This window comes from Balaenoptera ricei, chromosome 3 (genome assembly GCF_028023285.1).
Source record: "Balaenoptera ricei isolate mBalRic1 chromosome 3, mBalRic1.hap2, whole genome shotgun sequence".
NCBI classification, from domain to species: Eukaryota; Metazoa; Chordata; class Mammalia; order Artiodactyla; family Balaenopteridae; genus Balaenoptera; species Balaenoptera ricei.
Window position 1 is genome coordinate 120,707,000 of NC_082641.1, and position 15,860 is coordinate 120,722,859.

At 36.1% G+C, this 15,860-nt stretch overlaps 1 protein-coding gene across 9 annotated transcripts in view; it reads right to left on the reverse strand.

The window, feature by feature from the left end:
• Positions 1–15,860, reverse strand: part of NR3C1 (nuclear receptor subfamily 3 group C member 1) — a 471,067-nt gene that overhangs the window by 35,803 nt on the left and 419,404 nt on the right. The window lies entirely within an intron of this gene.

Consider the following 15,860-nt stretch of genomic DNA (forward strand, 5'->3'; position numbering starts at 1 on the left):
CCTTCTCCGGTTATGTGTTCTTCAAAAATATGGATGGTAGCAATCTGTTGATTTTGGAACTTTACACATTAAAGTGTATTGTTCATCACCTATATAAGAAATCTCTCTCTGAGATTTTCTTTATCTGCCTATTCTCTAAAAGAGATGGTATTTAGGAATAAATTATCCATAAATAATAAATTATTATTAAATCTCAATTACAAATACACTTAAACTAAATCACAGAGCAAACTGACTTAAGAAATTGTTTGGGTTATTAACATGGTTAGAAATTATATTTATTAAGTAACATCTTTTTGTTATTCTGTTTTTGGAATAAAAGTTAAAAGTTGGACTTCCCTGGTGGCATAGTGGTTAAGCATCTGCCTGCCAATGCAGGGGACACGGGTTTGAGCCCTGGTCCAGGAAGATCCCACATGCCGTGGAGCAACTAAGCCCGTGCGCCACAACTACTGAGCCTGTGCTCTAGAGCCCGTGAGCCACAACTACTGAAGCCCGCGTGCCTAGAGCCCATGCTCCGCAACAAGAGAAGCCACCGCAATGAGAAGCCCGTGCACCGCAACAAAGAGTAGCCTGCGCTTGCCGCAACTAGAGAAAGCCTGCGCGCAGCAACGAACACCCAACACAGCCAAAAATTTTAAATAAATAAATATAAAAAACGTTAAAAGTTAATTGTAGAATGACAATTTGTTTTGTAAATGTCACTTTAAATAATTAGGTCGATAAACTCCAAAGCTCCCCCTGAATTCTGTCCTCAAAGGAAGCTAGCCAACCCTATGTTTATCTAGAGGCTTAGCGAATGACAGCATTCCCACCACTCCAGTTCTGGGAATAGGCCCCAGGGTTTCATGTTGTTCTCTGAACACTGTCAAGGAGAATTTCTGGATGCTTCCGTATCACAAGGCATTGATCCCCTGCTAGATTTGGGAGAGTGTACTGAGTGCATATTGAAAGCCTACAATGGAAGAGAATTACCTGAAATGACTCTGCTGTAGGTCTGGCATGAACCATCCTTGATTAATGGAAACTTGTGACTAATGTAGCAGAGCTGCTCTGGGCCAGAGTTTTACAGAGAAGTAGGAAGGTCTTGGAGTGAGTGAACAGAGCAATGTGTTAGGGAAGCAAAAAATTCCTTGGCTTCTGTTCTGAAGATGCTCCTATTCCTGCTCAGCCAGTCTCTGTCATCTGACATCTATTTTTAGGGACCAACCAGTTGTTTGTATATTTAGTTTATGGAAAATAAGTGCAATATTTATTGATTTGAAAGGTTAACTCTGTAATGTTTCCTCAACTAATTTTATATATATATATATATATATATACACACACACACACACACACACAGAAATACATATTAAAAATGTCTAAACAGTACTTCGGTACTATTTTATAGTTTTAAAACACTTTCATGAATAGAATCTCATCTGTCCTCTCAACAACCCTGTGAAAAGGATGCCATCACATCTAGATGAGGTCACGTAGTTGTTGGAAGTTGATCAGGGAGCCTGTTTGTGGTCAAATTGACATGTTTCAGATCCCAGTTCTACCATTTCAAAGCTTATGTGACCTTGGATAGGTATCTACTACTTTGAACCTCTGTTTTCTCACAAGTAAACTGGAAGGACATCACCTGTGTGTGTGTGTTGTGAAAACAAGAGAACACACAGAAAGTCTAGCACATAGTTCCTCCCTCTAGCAGGCACCTGATAAATGTTCATTCTTTTCTCTTTCAGGAAAATGAGATTTTTATGAGAAAGCCTGATATAAGTATTATGTAAGTAGTATTAAGTCTAAAATCTAGGACAGTATTCCCAAATTCTCAGTTATAATTAGAGCACATGCAAAACATGTTCAGGCCACTCAACTGTGAGCTAGAGATGGCAAACAAAAGAGAAAGTTAAAACTAAATGAACAGGGCTTTCCTGGTGGCGCAGTGGTTGAGTCCTCCTGCCAATGCAGGGGACACAGGTTTGAGCCCTGATCAAAGAAGATCTCACAAACCACGGAGCAACTAAGCCCATGCGCCACAACTGCTGAGCCTGCACTCTAGAGCCTGTGAGCCACAACTACTGAAGCCCATGCACCTAGAGCCTGTGCTCTACAACAAGAGAAGCCACCGCAATGAGAAGCCTGTGCACTGCAATGAAGAGTAGCCCCTGCTCGCCGCAACTAGAGATAGCCCGCAGGCAGCAATGAAGACCCAACACAGCCATAAAAAAAAAAGAAAAAAAAAAAAAAACTACATGAACAAATGGACTGATCAAACTGCAACTAAGAATCTGGAACTTAAGTCAGGCCTTCGGCATCCCTTCTGGCAGTCACTCTAGGCTACATCAGATAAAAACTAAATAAGTGGAAAGCTGCTAAGTGTACCATTGACATCAATGGAAAAAAATCAGTTTTTGTCACACAAATATGAGCACTATGATGGCCTATAGTGAACACCACTGGGAGAAATGAATGAACACAAAATGTTATTCAATTGCAAACGTGACCCTATGATACTGCTAAAAGGGCTGGGGTTCAACAAAATGGTTAGAACTCAAAGGAAAACCATATGGAATCATCATCTTTTAATAAGGATACATGACAACAAGAAAGAAAAAGCACACCATAATAAGACTGCATATTACACCCCTTTTGAACAGAAAAGCTGAAATGTCCCGGTCTTTGCTCAGTGTGTGTTTACAGCTGTGTCAAACATTCTGAAGATGCTAAGAGGTTCTATTATGAACTGACTGTATCCAGAGTGCTTTCTTTTAAGTGAAGAGTGTAAATAACACAATGTGTTGTTTCAGGTGAATACCTGAATGCTGTCTCCCACTCAAAATGGCAAGTGTGCTGGACATCAAGTTATTCCTGAGGCTACTGAGTTTACATTAGAGAGAGAAAAGACACATATAAAGCAGGTTTTTCTATTTAATTGTTTTGCAAGAAAGACAGTTGATGAAAGGAGGATCACGGATGGATGGAAGTTACACACCTTGAGAAACATGTAAAATGTGCAGGTAAATTACACCCTTTCAGCACATGATTCCTGGCATCTGAATGCCAGGCACTGTGAGGATACAGAGGTCATATCCTATATGGAAGTCATATCATACCTGAAAATGTGTTACTGAAATGATAGTGGACCTAGAAACTTTGATCCAGGTAGGAGTAGCAGAATATTTTTGGCTGCTTCAGTGTCATGGTAGCACTACTAGGAAGTGATTCAGCTATATATATAGACAAATCTGGGTTTACATCCTAGCTCCAGTGCTTTAACAACTGTGTGACTGTGGCTAGCTGATAAACCCTTGACTCTTTTTCCTTATTAGTACCATTTTAGGACTTTCTGTGTAGATTATATATTTGAGTTACATAAAGTACTGGCACACACTTGGTGATCATCAAACAATATGTTTCTCCTTAACCCTCAGTCATTAACTTCTTTTTTCTCCCTCCCCCCAACTTCTCCTTCCTTTCTGGAGGATCCCAAGGAATGAGAAGTGCTTTGAAGAACCTTCCCTGTGAGCCAGGGGAAGGTTAATGGTCCTCCAGAAACTTAAGTTCAGGTAATTGTAGATATTCTTTCTTGATTCTGCACCAAAAATCGACAATTTAGTTTTGTAAAGGTTAGTGTTGCAATGAGGAATCTAAAACCATATCAGTGCACTTTTTTGTATCTATGTTACATTAAAATCCACTGGTCTGTTTTGAACTTTGAATGGATCTTTTACCCATGCATGATTCTGAACTATCATGCATTAGTCATTTGGAAAATACTGGTTCACTAAGTTATGCAGATCTTCCAAATGTTGACACAGTTCATTATACAGTATAAGAGTTGTATTTGTCAAGCTCACAGTGGCAGATAGAAGGTTTCCAAAATTCTGAATTTTGTTTGGAAAACTCTAATTTTTATTGATTGGCAACAAGTACTGTCAGTTGTCTTCTTTGAAGTGATAAGCTCACTTCAGTCATTTTTGAGAAAACATTTGCCATATTCCCAAGGCTGAAAACCCGTAGTTTATCCATTCTATACCATGAAAAAAGTAGTTTGTTCAACTCACAACTTAAAGAAAAGCACAAGTAAGACTGTTTGAGACAACCCTCAAATACTATATGCAGCATAAGTGCTTTACACAAAATGGATATTAAGAAGACACATATATTAAAGGGTGGAGATTTAAGTGAATTAGTATATTGCTTCCTCAAAGGTATCTTTAAGTGGAACTGGCTTGCTCTCTTCTTTAACTGTGAGTATACTGCAGTTAAATACAATGACTACTGTACCCTAAGACACCAGGAGTTTTACTCATCATTGGTTTTGGTACCATCAGTGCAAATGTCAACAGAGTGAAAAATGCAAATAAAGACTATGTATTATCATGAAAATAGTTTTGAAAGGAATGGGGACTCCCAGGGGTCCATAGATCACATGTTGAGAACTGCTGTTACAGAGGATAGTGAGAACTTTAAGTCAGACATGCTAGAATTCATAACCTAACTGCAATGTAGTAGCTTCATGACCTTTTAATGTCTCTAAATCTCAATTGCCTTATTTCTAAATGGGGACTGTAATGTACTTGGCAAAATGATACAGTATTGCTTACTAAGTGAGAGGCTTTCCCCCACAGAGGAAGGAAGAGAGATGATAAACTACTATAAACCCAAATGGTGTGGTTGGCTTAGCCTTCAATTTAAGTGAATTTAATCAACAATTTTTCAATGAAATGCAAGAAATTCATTTTGGAAAAAAGCAAAACTGATATTATCTCAAAAAGCAAATATTAATTAACATGGGAAAAACTCCTGGAAATAAAGCTGCTACAACTCGATTAATTTTTACCAACTACAAATGGAATAGGTATATTCTCACTGGCTTACCAGTTTCTGTCCTTATACCATAAAGCAGTGGTTCTCAATTGGGAGCAGTTTTACTCCCCAGGGGACATCTGGCTACCTCTGGAGACATTTTTGGTTGTCACAGCTCGGGAAATGCTACTGGGATCTAGTGGGAAGAGGCTAGGGTGCCGCTAAACCTCCTACAATGCACAGCAGACAGTCTTCCACAACAAATAATTATCCAGCTTCAATGTCAATAGTGCTGAGGTTAAGAAATCCTTGCTATAAATCTTTAAGCAACATAAAAGTGGAAAAAAAAAAAAAAAAGAAAATTCAACAAGGACCAGAAACTTATTGTAAAACCTTCTAAACTATCTTTTAAAATGGAACAACTGCCCTACTGAGGTAGCTGTAAATATTCTTTGATTCAAGACAAGTCCCAAAAGAGATTCAAAACAGAGCTGAGGCCAGGGACTATACAAGTTTAGTGATTAGCTTGAGTTAGTAATTTACTTTTATTTTTCCCTCTAGCACTAGCATTAAGAGGTGATTTTTACACATTAAAGTCACCTGCACTTTTCTTATCTTTGTTCATTAGGAAAAATGTAAATACTCAGCTGCACACACCAGGTGATTATATTTTCTGACTGCCCATTTATCCCTGCATTAGCTAAAGGATTACTGATTTGTTTGATAATAAGCTATGGAATAGTTTTCAAATCAAATAGAAAAATACTCTGGGGGAAGGCTTTCACAATATTTCTGTTAAATGGTTTTAGCAGAGTGCATTTTATCTTATTTAGCAAGCCAAAAAAAAAAAAAAAAAGAAGACTGATTAAACTCTTCGTATTTGTTGAGAGAGGTCTCTATTGGTTTTAACTTTAGGTGCCTACTAAGACAGTTTCCTCCAACTATGCATCCTTTATACTCACTCATCTTAGGGAGGAAGTTAGAGCAACAAAACCTGTACTGTAAACCTGTACTGTAGTGACCAGGAACATTTTCAGTAAAGGATGACTGTTAGAGGAGATGTCGTTTTTTAGATCTCTGAGACACCAATGGCCTGTCATTTAACATCTCTGCACTTAGTTTCCCTGTCTGTAAAATGAAGGTGTTGAATCAATAAACTCCAAAGAAGCTGTCACTATTTCCCAAGGTAGGGGTAGGAAGTAGGCAAGAATATACTTGGGTCTGTGAAAGACTTCTTTGGACCTGTTACTTATATGAAGAGAGAATATGGTCACCCTATCTATATGCTCCTTTCTTAAAGTCTAATCTAACATGTTTTCCTCTGTTTTTCTTTCTCTCTGGAAGGATCAGTCCTCAGTCTAGTGATTGTGCTGGGTAACTTAGTTCCTGAGAGATGAAATCTTGTTTCATGTTTTCAGTTCCGTTTGCTCAGGCCTGCACTGAGGGACATGAGTTTCAATGAAAGGAGGAGTAATGATGCTCTAGTAACAGAACACTAAGACCAAGAGTAAGTAGCAAGCACAGTGAGGAAAAAACTTTTTTCATTACATGGTTATTTCTAGAATGAAGACCTGATTTTGTTCTATCTGATGCTTTCTTGCTTCTTAAGAGCACACAAGAATAACTATGATTTCATACATGCAGAATTATGAATGTGACATCTTCAAATAAGGCAAGAACAGGTTTGAGACAATGTTACACTTACTGCCTTCTTCTAATATATATATTTATATATCTAGGGTTGATGGCTGTGGAGTTGTATTTTTGAGCTTGAATCTCACTTGTGATTAATTTTTAAAAATGTCCTTTCATGACTTGTTTTTTCTCATATACCAATGTATTTGTAGTTTTACTTGGGTTTTATTTTTAGGGAGTGGGGCGGTAATACCTTGTCTTCCTACAGTACTATTCAGTAGGTAACTTAGGAGTCAAGTCCCATAGCTGAATGCCATTGTTACTATAATTATTTGTAATTCCATTATAAGCTTTAATTGGGGCTTGTACCTGCATCTTTTGTATTTTGTACATTCAGTTATTTGGACTTTGGGAGTCCTCTTTGGTTTTAGTAATGTGTGTCTGCTTTGTAGATTTCACCAACTGTGGTCTATTTTGGGTTTGTACTTTAATTTAGAATAGTGTTAAGTTGATGGTTTGTATTTTATTTCATTTTACATTAGTTTGAAGTAAATTATTTAATTTTTGGATTCTGGAATTTTGATCATTTACTGTAATTTGTAATACAACTGCTGTGAAATGGTTGACAAGGAAAAACGCTGTTCATTTCCACCTCAACTACAACCACCACATATTTCTAAATATCTTACTCCGTTCTCAGAGAGACTTGACTTCCTCTCACTATACTTAGTAACCCTTAGTACTTAGTTGCCAATTCCAACCCTTTTCCACATCCTATTTATTATTCCCTATGATGTACCTTTCCCTTTCTGTCCACTCTGCCTCCATCTTAATGCATGTCTTCCCTCACCTCTTGCCTTAACCACTGCAGTGGTTTATACTAAGTAGTCCTCCTGGCTCTGGCTGCTTCTCTTTCCATTATGCCCCCTACAATGCTAAAACTCATTTTTCTCATCATCATTAAAAATCTCCGAGGCTCTTCCATGTAATAAGCAGTACAAGCCCAAGATGGTCCACAATCTGGTTCCTCTTTCTATCTCCAATTATATGTTTTCCCACTCCTCTACACAAACCATTTGGTTTCTTTATCACCTTAGGGATCCTGTATTCTAAAAATATTTATTTTTTATTTAATATTTATTTTATTTATTTATTTGGCTGTGCCAGGTCTTAGTTGTGGCACATGGGATCCTCATCATGTGCGGGATCTTTTTTAGTTGCAGCATGAGGGATCCAGTTCCCTGACCACAGATCAGACCCAGACCCCCTGCATTGGGAGTGCGGAGTCCCATCCACTGGACCACCAGGGAAGTCCCTCTACAAATGTTTATGAAGTGACTACTATGTGCCTCATTTCCCTCGAAGCTTGTCCTAAGATCTCTTCTTCCAGCCTGGAGTGTCTGCCATGGCCTTTCTGATCCAAGACAACCTCTAGACTCCCTTAAACACTGCCATGTAGCACTTTACACATGATACCTTTTGATTTATATTTCCATCAGTAATTCCTTTTAGGTAGGGTCCATGTCTTAGGCCTCTTATATCACCAGCATCTTGTTACAGTGTCCAGTATATGTTATTTTATTTAGCTTATTTATATGTTACATCTTTGTATGTTCTGCAAATGAATTTGAGGCAGCTAACATGTTAATTGTATTATGGGTACAATCTCATAAACATCTATCACCTCACTACTACTAGGAGCTACTCTGCAAGCTCTTTCTTTATATACATTATCCCCTTTAATCCTCTCCACAAACGTACGAGGTGGGTACTGTTTTCAGTGTTTTACAGATGAGGAAGCAGATTTAGAGAAGCTGACTTGCCTACAGTGACACAGTAACTAGCAAAGTCAGGATTCAAATGCCTATCTTTCTGACACCAAAATCGGCATTCTTAACCAGTATTCCACCTCCCTCACTACAATAAAGTGGCAAAACTGAGAAGACGAGGTAGATCTAGGTCTTCAAATTGAGGAATGAATTGCCTTCTACTTTGAGGGCTGAGGTTTGATCTCTCAGTGTTATACAGCAAAAGGAAGCAAATTCCCTGTGCCTGCTTCCAAACATGATCTGCAAAAGATTTTTGCCCAAATAAGGATTGCCAGAGCAGGTCAAATAGGTAAAAACAATTGCCTTAAAACTGTGCGACAGTCTGTGTATCATTTGAAAATTTAGTCAAACTAATGTATAATCTCATACTGTACAATTAGCACAATTCCTACTAAGATGTTTATAAAATCAAACAAAATGCAGAACAGCTATGTCTACATTCATATTTATTTTAGTATAAAGGAAAGAACAAAACCCTCAAAACCAACCTGAACTTGGTCTAAAGCCACAAACTCCCACCTTCAGTCAAAAGCCAAGACTTGATTCTTAAATTAGATTAGATTCTTAAATTAGTATGAGAACTTCCTTACTTATATACATTTCCCTCAGGTTTTGATGACGATGCTCTCACTTCACACCCTGATTCTTAGATATCCACTGAAACAATTTAAAGGAGTAATTTGAGGTATTTATATACAGTGAGAACATTGGTAAACTTGTCCCTAGAAGAGGAAGGAAGAAAGGAGTAAGAAATTACTCTCTGGAATGATGTAAAAGTTACTTATTCCTTTCTTCCTTCCTCTTCTAGGGACGTCTGCAATGCAGGCAGTTAGATGAAAAATTTAAGACTGGGAAGGTTTTCAGGTAGGTGGAACAAAACACTCCCATCATAGTAATAATCATATTGGACACCAATTTGTTGACTTTTAGTTCTACAAACCAAGATCCATGGCTAAGTACTTTAATAAATGTATTATCTCAAATAATCCTTACCACTAGTCCATTTTACAAATGAGAATACAGAAATTAAGCCATGTGTTTGGCCAAAGTCGCATTAGCACAATCTGGATTTGAATTCAGCACTGTCTGATTCCAAAATCCAGGCTCCTTACCCTCATCACTGTGTTACCTGGCAGGGACCCGCAGGGTAATATCTGTTCAGCTTGACAGAGTTTTTAAAAGTGTGTGTGAGTCATCAAGTAGATAGTCTTGAGGTAAAGGTAAACATCAAAAATAATTTCTGTTTTTCCCTCTTCTGACTATCCTGGTTATCACAATGAAGTAGAAATTATCTATAATTAAAAAGATACAAAAGTATCCTAGTCACTTCCATTTTTCCTTTAGATTCTTATTATACTGACTTAAATCTTAAATTAGCATATTCACATTCTACATTATTAAGACAATGTCACACGAGCCATTAAATACTGAATTAATAACACGGAGACCTCGTATCAAAAATACAAAAATAGAAATAGGAGTGTTTTGCATATTCAAAACACCATTTTTGCCCTTAGAGGAGCTTTGAAGCAGTTATGCCTGACTTAATTCTATTAGACCTTAGAATTTTTTGAAATGCATTTAATTTTTATGAAATATACTGCTCCACCAAAGTATCCAGCTGGGGATATACAATGATGTGAATAATTTCTGTATTATTTTGAAAAATGCATAACACTTAATAGGATCCAGCCTTAACTAGAAAGGAGCTGTCTAGCCACAGTACCAGTTTTATAGATGGAAGATTTACGTCTATTGACTAGAAGAAAATCATGGACATAAATTAACATGTCCACTGATGTCAAGAAGACTGATAGAGCCAAAAAAGAAAAAAACTGTAGTTATTTAATTTAAAGGTGCTAAGGTAGTAGAATTATATATTCAACTGGACTACATAATAACAGCTACCATTTAGCACTTCTTATGTCTTAGGCACCTGACATACTCTATAATCCTCATTAATATCCTGAAAACAGATGTTACTAATCCCATTGTATAGAAGCATAAATTGAAACTCAGAACTTAGAAATTAAAGCTCAACTAGTTAGAGAACTAGTCCCAGGACCTTTATACAAAATCAGTACACAGAAATCTGTTGCATTTCTATACACTAACAATGAAAGATCAGAAAGAGAAATTCAAGAAACTATCCCATTTACCATCACATCAAAAAGAATAAAATACCTAGGAATAAAACCTACCTAAGGAGGCAAAAGCCCCGTACTCAGAAAACCATAAGACGCTGATGAAAGAAATCAAAGATGACACAGACGGAAAGATACACCATGGTCTTAACCTGGACGAATTAATACTGTCAAAATGACTGTACTACCCAAGGCAATCTACAGATTCAGTACAATCCCTATCAAATTACCAATGGCATTTTTCACAGAACTAGAACAAAAAAACCTTAAAAATTTGTGTGGAGACACGAAAGACCCTGAATAGCCAAAGCAATCTAGAGAAAGAAAAACAGAGCTGGAGGAATCAGGCACCCTGACTTCAGACTATACTACAAAGCGACAGTCACCAAAACAGTATGGTACTGGCACAAAAACAGAAATATAGATCAATGGTACAAGATAGAAAGCCCAGAAATAAACCCACGCACCTATGGCCAATTGATCTACGACAAAGGAGGCAAGACTATACAATGGAGAAAAGACAGTCTCTTCAATAAGTGGTGCTGGGAAAACTGGACAGCTACATGTAAAAGAATGACACTAGAACATTCTTTAACACCATATGCAAAAATAAACTCAAAATGGATTAAAGACCTAAATGTAAGACTGGATACTGTAAAACTTTTAGAGGGAAACACAGGCAGAACGGTCTTTGACATAAAGTGCACCAAGATGTTTTTCGATCCATTTCCTAGAGTAATGGAAATAACAAAAACAAACAAATGGGCCCTAATTAAAATCAAAAGCTTTTGCACAGCCATAAACAAAATGAAAAGACAACCCACAGAATGAGAGAAAATATTTGAAAATGATGTGACCGACAAGGGATTAATTTCCAAAATTTACAAACAGCTCATGAGGCTCAATATCAAAAAACCAAATATTCCAATCGAAAAATGGGTAGAAGACCTAAATAGGCATTTCTCCAAAGAAGACATACAGATGGCCAAGAGGCACATGAAAAGATGCTCAACATCATTAATTATTAGAGAAATGCAAATCAAAACTACAATGAGGTATCACCTCACACCAGTCAAAATGGCTATCATCAAAAAATCCACAAACAATAAATGCTGGAGGGGGTGTGGAACGAAGGGATCCCTCCTACAATGTTGGTGGGAAAGTAAATTGGTGCAGCCACTATGGAGAACAGTATGGAAGTTCCTTAAAAAACTAAAAATAGAGCTGCCATATGACCCTGCAATCCCACTCCTGGGCATATATCTGGAGAAAAACATGGTTCAAAAGGATTCAGGCACCCTAATGTTCATTGCAGCACTATTTACAATAGCCAAGACATGGAAGCCACCTGAATGGGTAAAGAAGATGTGGAACATATATACAATGTCATATTATTCCACTATTTAAAAGAATGAAACAATGCCATGTGCAGCAACATGGATGGACCTAGAGATTATCATACTAAGTGAAGTAAGTCAGTTAGAGAAAGACAAATATCTTATGACATCACTTATATGTGGAATCTAAAAAAAAAAAAAGATATAAATGAACTTATTTACAAAACAGAAACAGACTCACATACTTAGAGAATGAACTTATGGTTGGGGGCGGCGGGGATAGATTAGGAGTTTGGGATTGACATGTGCACACTGCTATATTTAAAACAGATAAACAACAAGGACCTACTGTATAGCACAGGGAACTCTGCTGAATACTCCATAATAACCTAAATGGGAAAAGAGTTTGAAAAAGAATAGATACATGTCTCTATATATAACTGAATCACTTTGCTGTACACCCCAAACTGACACAACATTGTCAATCAACTATACTCCAATAGAAAATAAAAAATAATACTATTGAGAGGCAAAGTCTAAATCTGTATCAAAATTCAAATTTAAAAATTTATTTAGATGTATTTTCAGTTTATTTGAAAAGTCTACTGCTTTTTAAATTTTTAGCACATATAGTAATAGACTTCTGGCTAACTATATGGTAGATTAAATTAGTACAACATTATAGTGATAATAGGATGTTAAGAGCTCCTATTTCAGAGAAACTAAGGTCAAGTGATACCCAAAGTAACAGTTACCATAGATCTAGAATTACTACTTTTCACCAATTCTCACTTATTATCTATTTACCGTGCATTCTCCAGGCATAGATAAAAAAGGCTGACTACATTTTGAAAACACATGTGAATTGTTCTAAAATTCCTGTGCTAAATTATATAATTAAATATCAGTCTAAACATACTGAAAATATAATGTACTATGACTTCAATATGTTTGTCTATGTACAGATTTTCTCAATAAAATTTCATAAATAACAGTGATAAGCAACATAAACTATCATATAGTTTCACTTTGCTGAACTAAACAATAAAGAACAAGCAAGCTTTAATTTTTCTGTAGATTACTGCAGTTCAATTTAGAATATTAGACAAGTAACTTGTTTCTTCTAAAATGGTGTCTGCTAACATTTCAGAAACCATATGGGAATGGAAAAGAAACTTTGAAAGCAAGTGATGACATGATTTTTGCTTTAAAAAGTTTTGGGGATATTCCTAGGAGTATAAAAATTTCAAGGGCACGAGCAGCGCTTTTTTGAGAACAGATAAATGGTAGCTACTGTTGTAGTGGGAAACTTGCAATCTGCAAGCTCTGAATTTGATATGCAATTATGACCAAATAATAGTAATTCTTTTTCTAAAATAATTTGCAGAAGATTTAAAAACAAAATCAACGCTGTATTCTCACAAACTTAAACACTTTATCAAAAGTATTACAAAAATTGTTTTTAACTAAACCACATCCCTTCCTTAAAAGAATAAGAACATGAGTAGTCAGCCATTAGAGAGTGTTTTAAAATTGAGTTCTTATGTAAGCAGTTAGTTCTGTACGCAGGAAACAGAACGTGCTGAATACCAGTGCAGATCTGACATCCCTGTTTGAAATTTCAATTTTTCTCACGGTCCCCAAAAAGAGTAATATAAAGGAAAATTTTTATTTCTGAAATGTAGTGTAAGCCTGAAAAGAATGAGAAACAGTTTTACGATAGAGAACATGAAAGGCTCACACTTTCTTGCCACTGCAGTGGGTAGCTGAAATGACTCGTTGACTCTATTTGTGGGCTTGAAGGTCTCATTTGGAATAGAAAATTGCTTCTCTCCCTGCAAGCATCATGCGCAGTAGAGTGTTACTTGCTAAGGCGGTTCTAGGTGTGGACTTGCCCCATTTTTCATTCATGTGGGAAAGGAAAACTGAATAAACTCAATACAACTATGATCCCCACACTGAGGAAAACTTGTTACTATGTCCATAAAAAGCCCAAACTATTTTTTCCTAGTTTATTTCTTTATATCTAATCCATAATCTACTCCAGGATTATTGCTTTACATTCATTTAGAAATATACAAGTAGATACATTAAAAAAGTAATTTGCCAAATAAAGCTAAACTGGAAGATACTTTTTAAAATTATAAAAATAATATTTAGTTAAGAAATTTGGAAAACACCAAAAAGTTTAAATTAGAAAAAAATGCCATCTTACTTTTGTCAGAGAAAACCCAGCAAACACTTCTATACAAATCCTTCATCTTATTTAATTTATTTTGGTGATAACACTATAGATGGCTCAGCGTTTTATATGTGAGACATGGTTCATTGCTGTTCGTTACTTAGCATTTTGAGAAAACGTCCTATATGTCAATAGATAATCTTTTATTACATGATTCTCTGATGGTGGCAAAGTTTTAACTTAGCCAGTCCCTCATTATTGGTCATTCTTTGTTTTTGTTTTTTCACTATTATAAATACCACTGCATAAACCTTTCCAAACATCTTTGATTATATACTTAAGTTAAATACCTAGAAGGGCAAGGAAAGCCAATGGACAATTTAGGGCTTTCCACACATGGTGTTAAACTGCCTACCCTCCCTTGTTCCAGGAAAGCAGGCACATGCATGTCCCTACATCCACTCCAAATAGAAAACAAATCTGGTCAGCTGTCAACTGATGATCACTGCCTATTTCTCTACTGGGGTATTTGTCTTCTCTTGATTTGTAAGAATGTTTTAGACATTAAGTATTTCAACACTTAGTCCATTGAGGATGTATCTATAAAGCCCTAATTTTAAATCAATTTAAAAATATTTCAAGTCTGATGGTACGGTCTATGATCATCAGAGCCTGTACTATTGCTCACTTGATACTTCTTTTAGCCATATTATTGTTTGAAGTGTCTGTGAGCTTGAAAATAAAATGACCATCCATCTATATAGTTCTGGTTAAAGATGATATTTTTAACGCAAGCTTTTATTTCAGCTCCCTCTGGAGCCCAGCAAAATGAGAGTAATGACATTTGTTTTAAAAGGCATAAACCTCTAAGAATAAAGATAAGAGAAGTGATTTTTTGTCAATTATACCACAATAGCGCTGGGGGGAAAAAGAGAAGAGATAATACCAGCAATATTTTATATTGGATTGGGTGTTCTGGGGTCTGTTAAGTTACCAGTGGGGAAAGCTAAGAAGCAACCTAATTAGTATGACAGAACTTCCAAAAAGCTCAGAAACTTGGGTTAAAGGTAGGGTCAAAATCAGGAAGATTGGTTCAAAGTCTGTTGAGCATTTACAGCTTTCTTTTTATAGAAATGGCAGGCCAGGTTATGGGGCCAACTTGCCTGACAAAAACAAAATGCTGGATAAAAAATTTTTTGAAAAATCACCTTAAAAGCACTAGTGAGCTGATAAAATGATACAGGATTTAGGCTAAAATCTAAGGAAAAGCACCCTAGCCACTTGTCCTCTGAGAATATTTACAAATTTAGGTTTCAAATAAAAGGACAGAAAACCTGCTAGAAAAAATGGACAAAAAACTTATACTTTATAAAATAGGAACTCCAAAATTTTATCAGCCTTGTTAGTAATCAGGGAAATGTAAATTAGAACCACTATGAAATACCATTATACACACACACCAACCAGATGGCCAAAAATTAAACATTTAACAATAAGAAGGAACTGAACTGAGTTTAAATGGTACATCACTTTTAAAGGCAGTTTGGCATTACCCAATAAAGATGAAGACAAGAATATCCCAAGATCCAGCAACTGCACCACCTGACATATACCAAGAAATTAATATTCATCAAGACATTAATGTGCATATACAGTAAAATGTATACCAATGCTGACAGCAGCATTTTTTGTAATAAACCAAAACTAGAAACTACTCAAATGTTCATAATAATGGAATGGATATATAAACAGTGGTACAATTCTAAACAGCAGTGAACTACCGTTAAATATAGTAACATGGATGAATTATGTAATGTAGAGTGAAAGAAACTAGACACAAAATAATACATGGAATATTATTCTATTCATTAAAGTTCAGAAAGATGCAAACTAAGATATTGTTTAAGGATGTATGTATAGGTAGTAAGGAAAG